The sequence below is a fragment of the Petaurus breviceps genome, unplaced genomic scaffold (genome assembly GCF_028583685.1).
Source record: "Petaurus breviceps papuanus isolate PSGF00001 unplaced genomic scaffold, PetGlider_PUasm1.0 220, whole genome shotgun sequence".
Taxonomy (NCBI): domain Eukaryota; kingdom Metazoa; phylum Chordata; class Mammalia; order Diprotodontia; family Petauridae; genus Petaurus; species Petaurus breviceps.
In genome coordinates this window covers 20153244-20162631 of record NW_027185876.1, presented here as the reverse complement: position 1 = coordinate 20162631, position 9388 = coordinate 20153244, and the positions used below count along the sequence as shown (strand labels likewise).

The window sequence follows — 9388 nt, the reverse complement described above, 5'->3', positions numbered from 1 at the left end:
CTTCTCTCTCTCTCTCTCTCTCTCTTTCTCTCTCTCTCTCTCTCTCTCTCTCTCTCTCTCTCTCTCTCTCTCTCTCTCTCTCTCTCTCTCTCTCTCTCTCTCTCTCTCTCTCTCTCTCTCTCGGCAGCAATGAAGGCAACAAGATAAAAAACAAAAAAGATGATTACTAGAAAGTGTTCCTAGACAGTTTTTAGGGAAGCAGGAAGCATGAGGGAGAGAAAAGGACAGAAAGAATGGGACTAAGGACACAGGAAGGTAGAATACCTTTACTAAGAAGCAATATTCTTTTCAGTATAAACCAGCCTCTAGTTTATACTCAGCTCAAAGAGAGTAGGTAAGGAGGCTGATATTGTTTCTGAGAAGTTTTGAAAAGAAGTAAGGGTGCTGCCAAAGAATGACTTCAACCTTCTCAGTGAGGCAAAAACTAAATTATTTGTTGCAAGGTATTAGGGAAGATGGGGTTGGAGGCTTTAGGAGAACCTAAGATGTTCAGAATAGTCACTGTTGCAAATAAGAGAGTCAATAAGAATAAAAGATTATACTGGAATCACAGAGTAGAATCAATGAGTTTAAGAAGGCAGTAGACTAAGTAATACATTTTAGAAAGATTTCCATTAAGAACATTCAAATAAAACAAATTTTGTTATTTAAAGTGACAAGCTTCAATTATCTGGAAAATTCATGTATGTGGGACCCTAGACCACATCCTGAATGCTGTGGCTTATCCAAGAAGGGATTTGTCAGAACCAATCTGGGACCATACCAACAAATCAGAGAAGGATGTTGTGGTGAGCCCTTGCTATTGCCATAAATAGCCAAAGCCCTGGGGAGACAAGATTATAATAAGCAAATAGACATTTTGCCAACAGTCCTGGTTGATGTTCATGCTGCTTGATCCCATGAAAATCTAATTAGAATCATAGAACTGAGGGCCAGTAAGTTCCTTAGAGATAATTTTGTCCCAACTCCCTCATTTTGTAGATAAGAAAACTAAACCACAGAAAGTTTAAATGATTTGGCAAAGATCAGGCAGATAATAAATAGGAAAGCCAGGACTTGTGCCAAGGACTCCAAATCTAGTGCCCTCTCCACTTCATCATGACCTCTCCCCAGCTTACTATTTCCACGTCATCCCATTAGATTTTGATGTCTCAGGAAACCCTAGTTCCTAACCTGGCCCTACCTCTGGTTTATACCCACCTGGATACTGAATTGATGCCAACCCCTTTTTTTCCCAGGAGAAGGGCTTTCCTTCAGTCACCATTATTGCTTTAATTACCAGCATATACCAGGCTCCCCACCATAGGGATTATAACTGATTTTTTTTTTCGTTTTTCTTTTTCCTTAGTCTGTCTTGTCCACTACCCATTATCTCACCTAAAAGAGATTCATTCCTTTAAAATAACCCAATTCAAGGACTCACAATACACATTTGCATATTAAAAGAAAAATCCAATTTATCCAGAGAAATCCTCATTTTCCTTGAGTCTGTCCCCACTTAGAAACAGCCATTTCCTTAGAGGGTAACATTGCCCATGGTGGAGGGAGCTGTCCAGCTGCAAACAATTTAGGAAATGTTGGAAGCCTGGCCTAACCTTGTGTGGTAGGAGCTGAAACTCACACAAACACTTCCCCAGGAAATTGACTATGACAAAATGTGTGAACTTTCTGTGGAACTAAGACCTTTTCAGTTATCTCAGTGCTGAAACTATAAGCTTGACATGTAGCCCACGCCTCTTTACTCCCTCTCCTAACTTGATTTTGATACCACCTTCTGTTTCTGATCCAGACACTGTTTTCCACCTTTGGCCCCTAGTGATGACGTTACCACAGTTACTGACTCTGGCTTTTTACAAAATCACTGGGATGTTTCAAACCTCTCGCAGAACAGGCACCTTCTCCCTCCATATCCTGGATGGCTTCATACTTACCTAGGAACCACTCTGGTCCCCAGTCCATGGCAGATCCTGTTCACTAAATCCTAAAGACTGTTAAATGGTTAAGACCCCACATTTACATCGTAACACTACATTTAAAGCCTCAAAACTCTCTGTCTGGTGTAAATCCATAATATACCGTCTGTTTTTAAATAAAAGTATCATTTTGCTTCACAAACAAATTGGAACTGAAAGAAATGAGATTAGCATTTACAAAGCACTATAAGATTTGCAAATTTCTTTACATATGCTATCTCTTTTGATCCTTGCAATGACCTTGTGAGGTAGATATTGCTATTATCCCATTCTACAGATGAGAACATGGAGCCTGAGAGAGGCTAAGTAACTTGCCCTTCCCCTTTCTTCCCTTCCCCTCCTCCCTAATCACCAGTTGTCTTGACCTGTCCCTTGCCACTGGACTCTGATGACTCTGGAGGAGAGAGTGAGGCTACTCCTAGCCAGTGTGGTGTCTGAGGTAAATTTGAACTCAGGTCTTCCTGACTTCAAGGTCAAGGTCAACTTGACACCTAGCTGCTTTAATTGATGAAAATGTAATCATTCTGCTATCAAGTTGTCAGCTCCTTGAGGGTAGGAATAGTCTTTTGTTTCTTCAGCTCTTAGCACAGTACTTGGCACTTTATGTGTGGTTAATAAACGTCTATTGATTCATTAACTCATCATGTCAAATGGATTTAAAACCCTGAGTTTACCAACCCATAACTAGTTTGTATCCTAATATTTTTTTCTCACAATTGGGTAAGCCAAAATTTGACTTTAATCTATTTTTTAATTCATCTCAGTGAAGCCAGCATTTAATGCCTATTATGTACAATTTACTAGCTAGGTGTTTTGGATACAAAGATAAAAATTTCCTGTCCTCAAAAATCTTTCAATCTAGTTAGGTGTGGGTGTCCCAAATACACAAATGACTATACACAAATTAGAACATTAGTAAGTTCACAGGAGAGATCAAAGTAACCCATGAGATTCAGGGAGGAAAGAACTCTTCTACCAAGAGTAATCAGAGAAAACTGATGAAGTAGGTGTTGGGCCTTGAATGAAGATCTCAATAGGTTTAGTTGGTAGTTGCAAGGGGAATAGTCTTGTTCTAAGCATGGGAGACAGCATTTACTAAAGAGTTAAGGCAGGAGAAGCAGGATGAGACAGTAGTCCAATTTGTCAGAAATGAATACCATGGAATAAGTGTATAAAATGGAGCCAGATATGGAGAACCTTTAAATTTGATCAATGAAGGAATGCTTATTTTATTTAATAAATAATAGAGTATCATCAAAAGTTTTTTTTTTAATCAGGGAAATGACATAGTTGGAAATTTGGATTAGGAAAATTGTTTTGCCAGTGTTATGGATGAGTGGTGAGGAGAGATATTGGAAGCAGGGCAACCAGGGTACTTTTACACCTTTTGCTTAGAGCAAATTCAGCTTGAGGGGAGCTAGCAGTGCAGAGGACAATCTGCCCTGTAAACAGTCATATTGGGAGAGGGGGCATCCTATGGGAAAAGGGCCCTGAGAAAAGGGAACCATAGCATTAGGATTCTGAGAGGGGAAGGAGGGGGACCTCGTGTTGAGGGAGGGAGTAGAGGCAGTCATGAACTGTAGTATGTGCCAATGAGCCAGAGGACTACCACATTTTCAGTAGCCTAAGTCAAAACCCCAGTTACCCTTCCCTGCTTATAGTTCCTTGCTAATATAATAGTCCAGGTGATAGGTAATAAAATCTTATTATTATGAAACCTGAACTAGGGTGGTTACAATGGAGAGAATGAGACGAGTTGAGAGCTATTTCAGAGGTAAAGTTGACAGTGTTTCGGTTTCATGGTGTGTTGTGGGGGTCATATCAAAGAATTCAGTCAGACCACCTCTAATCCAAGTATAGGATTAATGCCCCTCAGAATATGGCTAGTTTCTAAGAGGAACCAACAACTTAGTAAAATAAGACAGGCCATTTTATAGTGTAATAATGTTGATTACACAACAGAAATTATGAATATTAAGAAGGCAGGAGGGATTTGTTAAGGGATTAGGTAATGGGGAGGGATCCCTTCCATGGTTCAGTGATCAAACATCCTGGTTTCTGATTGGCTAGCTATTGTGGTCCTGTCTGGTCAAGATGGATAGTTAGGTATTGTGGTCCTGTCTTGGGCTAAAATGGATAATGTGATTGTGATTGAGTGCAAGGACACACCTGTTCAAATATGTGAATTGGATCTGGGAGCAGTGAGCCAGCGGCGTAGCTATATTGAGTCTGGGAGCAGTAGCTTACTGGGGGCAGTGACTTACTAGGGGCAGTAGCTGTATTGAGTCTGGGATTCCATCAACAGGACACGGCCCCTGATTTGCATTGGGGTACAGAGTTAGAGAGAGGTTCAAGAAAGAATTAAGGATCACTCTCAATCTTTGTCTGGGAAAATGGTGATAGCATCAACATAAATAGGAATTTAGTAGGGACAGATTTTGAAGGGAAGATGACCTCAGTTTTATTTTAGTTTTGGTATATTGAATTTGATGTGTTGTTGAGACATTAAGCTGGAGATGTCAATGAAAGGACTGGTCTAGATAATTGCTACCATCCCTTGAGCTCTAAACCCTAAAAGCCTTCAAAGATATATATAACAAACAGTTGAAAATGCAGGTCTGAATTTGCAGAGGTTTAAGTGTCTAAGTTCACAGTGGCATTGCCTTCAAATAAGTGGTTAAGAGGCATTGGGCTGAGTCATTAGCCAATTCCTTGGGGGAGTGCTCCCTTTTGGATTATTGGTGCATTATGTTCAGACTCTACCCCTTTCCCTCAGACTTGTATATTTTCTCCAGGTCTGCTCATCACCTAGCAAACAAGGGTATTCTATGCCCTTTCTCCTAGCAACAGTAGGGGCAAAAACAATCTTTACATTTTCACAGACTAGTGGAAGGGTTATCCATATAGATTTTCATTTTTGGAAACCATAGTTTGTGGAACCCTAGAGAAATTATTCTCTTTTTTTTCTTCTCTCCCTTTGTTTTAGGCTGTAAAAAAAAACTGTGTGGTTTTCTTACAAGTCAATTCCTTTTGGAAGTTTTTTTTAAGTCTTTTTTGTTTGTTGACTTGTTAAATGTTTAAGTGCACTTACATGCCATTTTACTGAATCCTGTAGAGGTAATTATATTAATGCTATTATAAGAAATATGAAGTTTTCCCTGTAATTAAAATACTGGTACCTAATTGAGAAGTGTTCATCTTTTTTCGTTTAAAGACTTGGACGCCTTGCTTTATTATATGATCTTTATACCCTGAATATCCATAGGTAAGATTTTCCTGCTTACCTAGAAACCCTCGATTAATTATACCTTTGTGTTTTATGCCTTTTCTTGGGAGTTATGTGTACTTGAATATTTTCTACAATTGAGCCTATCTGTAGTATTATTGAGTGTGTTTGGAACTTCAACAAGAATGTCTTTATAGTGGCAAAGATCCACTAGAGGAAATCTGGAGGGCCCTTTGTATTAAGTACCCAGAGGATATTTGCATGGATCTCTAAGGGGATCTTTATGGTACAGTGACCGTTAGAAACATTTTGGTGTGCCCTGGGTATAAAGGGACCCTTAGAAATTTGACTAGACCCAACTTGGATGGCTTTATACCAGACCTGCACAACTTGGCAGTAGGTAGGGGCCAAAATTAAAATAGGGTAAACTTCTTGAGCCTCAGATAGATTAGACTAGAGACAGATTGACAATGGTTGGGTGCTGTGGGTCAGGCGACAAACAGGAGAGAGTGCTCAGTGACAATCCTACATTTTTCACAGGCCACTCAAAATCCTTGCAGCCCTTGGGCTGTCTATTGTGCAGGCCTGCTTTATTCAATGAAGGAATCATGGAAGGGTTTTCACCCAGAACAGTGTGGTTTCTCACCTGTGGGTGATGAGGTAATTTACAGTCAACCTCAGATCCCTAATCCCTATGTGGGGGACCCCACATGCTCTGGAATTTTGACAGGGACTCAGCTTTACTGAGATGGGAAGTTTTTCTTTTTCTTTGGAGTTTCTTAATTATTAATTTACTCTGTGAGTTGTGAGTGTGGGTCTGAAGTAGAGGAGAGGGGAGGTAGGGTCTAGTAGAAGGAGAGGGGGAGGTTCCTCATTCTGGGGGATGGGGGACCCAGAGTGGCTTTATAAGCACCAAGCTGAATTGATTTGGTTTCTTACCCCAGGGTAAAAGTTGATTTCCAGTTGACCCAAGGTTTTAAATCCCTTTGGGGAGAACTTCATATGGCAGAAGAAACGCCATAGGGATGGATCAGGTCTTGGCTTCTGAGACAGGAAGCCAATATTCTGTGTTTTTTTCTTCTTTGCCTTTGGGTTGGGTAAGGCCATTTAAAGCACCAAGACAGGTTTTTACTGAGTATTAAGCAGAAGTTGCTCTGATAAACTTTTTGAAATGTTCTTTGTTGAATCTGCAGAACTTTATTTTTTGTGGGTTCACTGACTTGCCCAAGGTCACACAGTCAGAAAGAGTCTGAGCCCAGATTTTAACTCAGGAAGATAAGTATTCCTGACTCAGGCCAGGCAGTCTATCCACTTTGCCACCTAGCTTCCCATTATTATAATTTTACTTCTTGGCCAAGTCAGACACAGCAAACTGAAGTCATAATCAGCCTAAAGAAGACTGGGGTCCCTTTGCTGACCTGCTTCATTGAACACAGCAAGGATATGGATAGCTGTTATCAATTTCTGCCACTTCAGGAGCTCCCAGTATTCATAGACTAGAAAGCACAGGGCTGAATTTTGAAAACTATTACTTGCTTTAGGAGACTAATGGTCAGTACAGCATCAACAAGGCAACAGCTGTGGTAACAAGATGGAGGTCTAAAAGAACAATTGTTGCCACCAATCTCTTATATGTCTCTGTGACCTAGACTTGTCACAGATGGCACTTCCAGTGTGCTTGGCAGTTTCTGACAGAGAAAATAAACGCATCAAAAGACTGGGGAAGATCAGGAAGAATAAAGAGAAGTAAGCTAAGAAGGACAGAACCTGGCCCACAGCTATCTTAAATGACTATATGTACAGCCCTCCAGACCGAGTGGCAGAGCCGTGAACTTCCACCATTTCTACAAAGAATTGCTAACCAGAGAAGAGATTATGCATGTCTCCAGGGTGAGTCAGGCCTCCAGACTTTGTAGTCACACTCTTCACTGTCAGCTGTGTCATCTCTGAATACAAAGGATGAGGAGATGGATGGTGTATAGTTAGTTGTGGGTCAGCAAAGGTCAAACTGCTTTTTCCTCTGGCTGAAGCAACCTGCCTATTTGTACAGTATCCAGGGCAGCTAAGGGGCAGAGTATATCCACCCCACTACTTAGTTCAGCAGCCACCTCTGAAAGAGGGGAGAGAGCTTTCCTTGAGCTTTCTAGGCTGCCTTTGTTGGTAGTTTCCAAGGTGACAAAGTGTTTGGTCTTTTGCTGTAAATAAAGACAGAACTAAAGGGATCTCACCCCTTTCTTTTTCTTTATTAGATTCTGTCATGTTCAGATGCATGCTTCTTGGGGCAGGGGTAGAGGAGAAGGGAAGTTTGGGGTATAGATAAGACAAGTACTGATTAAGCACTTTGCTATGTACCAGGCCCTGTGACCCACACTGGGGAAACAAAGCAGAAAAGAAAGACAATCCCAGCTCTCAAGGAGGGTGAATGAAGGTAAGTGGCTTTTGTTCAAAATGGAGGCCTTGGGAGAAACCTACAAATGGGAGATGGGGGCTGGCATGGCAAATGGATGAGGAAACAGTGAATTTCAGGGTCCATTCCTCAGATACTATTTGATTTTTTATCTAAACCTGCAATTTTGCTGTCAAGGGGAGCCTTATGACTGCTAGCATGGTGCACTGAATCAAAAAAGGGAGTGAGGGAAGGGGAAGAGAATAAGCATTTATTAAGTGCCTACTGTAGGCACCTTGCTAAGCACTTTACAAATATTTTATCATTTGATTTTCATAATAACCCTGAGAGGTTAAGTGCTATTGAGATGCACATATTATAGTAAAGGAAACAGAGGCAGAGAGAGGTTAAGTGACTTGCCCAAGATCATATAGCTAGTAAGTGTCTGAGGATGGATTTGGTCTCAGGTCTTCACAATTCCAGGCCCAGCACTCTCTGCACTGTGCCTCAGGAAGCCTAATTTTTAAACCCAGCTCTGCCACTAGCCTTCTCTAATACTTTGGACAAACTACTTTTTTAGCCTCTTTTGCCATTTGAGTTAGTCTATTTTTTAAGGTGTTATTTTCTTCAGTCATGTTGTTGACTCTCATTTTATAATTTTCTTGAATCATTCTCATTTTTCTTCCCAATTTTTCCTCCACTTCTCTTATTTGCTTTTCAAAATCCTTCTTAAGGTCCTCTATGGCCTGTAACCAGCTCATATTTTTCTTGGAAGCTTTTGGTACAGGAGTTCTGACTTCACTGTCTTCCTCCTGTTCCATGCTTTGATCCTTTTTGTCCCCAAAATAGGAGTATAAAGTTGGGTTGTTCTGTTTGCTTTGCTTCCTTTGCCTGCTCATATTGCCAGTCAATTACTTGATTTTGGGGCTTTTTGCCACAGTAGGACTCTGCCACCAGACAGGTGATCTGAAGTCCCTCCAGCCAGAGGCTGGTCAGGCCCACCCTGAGGCTAAAACCTCTGGCTGGAGCAGGGCTGTAGTCAGCTCCCAGAGCACTGTGCTGGCTGCTACCTGCAGGCTTGCCGGCCTGTCCTCAGCAGGAGGTTTGTGGGTTCTGTAGCTACAAAGTTTGTTCAGAGTCACCTTTTACATGAATTGGAGGATGTGGGAGCCAGAGAACTGAAAAGTCCTGTTTCTACTCCACCATCTTGACTCCGCCTCCTCTGGACAAACTACTTAACCTCTCAAGGTCCTCAGTTTCCTTGTGTGGAAAATGAAGGTGCTGGACTCCTGGATTCTTAACCTGTTTTGTTTCGTGTATCCCTCTGGCAGTTTGAAGCCTAAAGACTTCTGCTCAGAATGATTTTAATTTTTTTAATAGTATTTTATTTGTTCACAATTATATTTCAAGATAATTTTTAACATGAATTTCCACAAGATTTTGAGTTCCAAATTTTTCTCCCTCCCTACCCTTCCCTCTTCTGAAAATGGTAGGCAATTTGATATAGGTTATACATGTGCTATAGTGTAAAATATATTTCCATATTAGGCATAGTTGTGAAAGAAGAAACAGATCAAAAGGAAAACATACACACAAAAGAAGAATAAAGTAAAAGAAAAAAGTGTGCTTCAGTTTGCATTCAGAGTCCACCAGTTCTTTATCTGGATGTGGATGGCATTTTCCTTTGTGAGTCTTTTGGAATTGTCTTCGATCAGGTGTTGCTGAGAAGAGTTGGGTCATTCATACTGTGTTTCCCTGATAATAAGACACTGTCTTTTTTTTTTTTTTTTTTGGAAAGAAAAA

General features: G+C 40.8%; 1 long non-coding RNA gene across 1 annotated transcript in view; it reads left to right on the top strand.

The window, feature by feature from the left end:
• The window catches only part of LOC138166235 (uncharacterized), a 62750-nt gene that overhangs the window by 29059 nt on the left and 24303 nt on the right, over nt 1–9388 (top strand). The window contains exon 2 of the long non-coding RNA XR_011169573.1: nt 7555–7627. This is a non-coding gene — a long non-coding RNA (uncharacterized lncRNA). The remainder of the gene's footprint in view (nt 1–7554; nt 7628–9388) is intronic.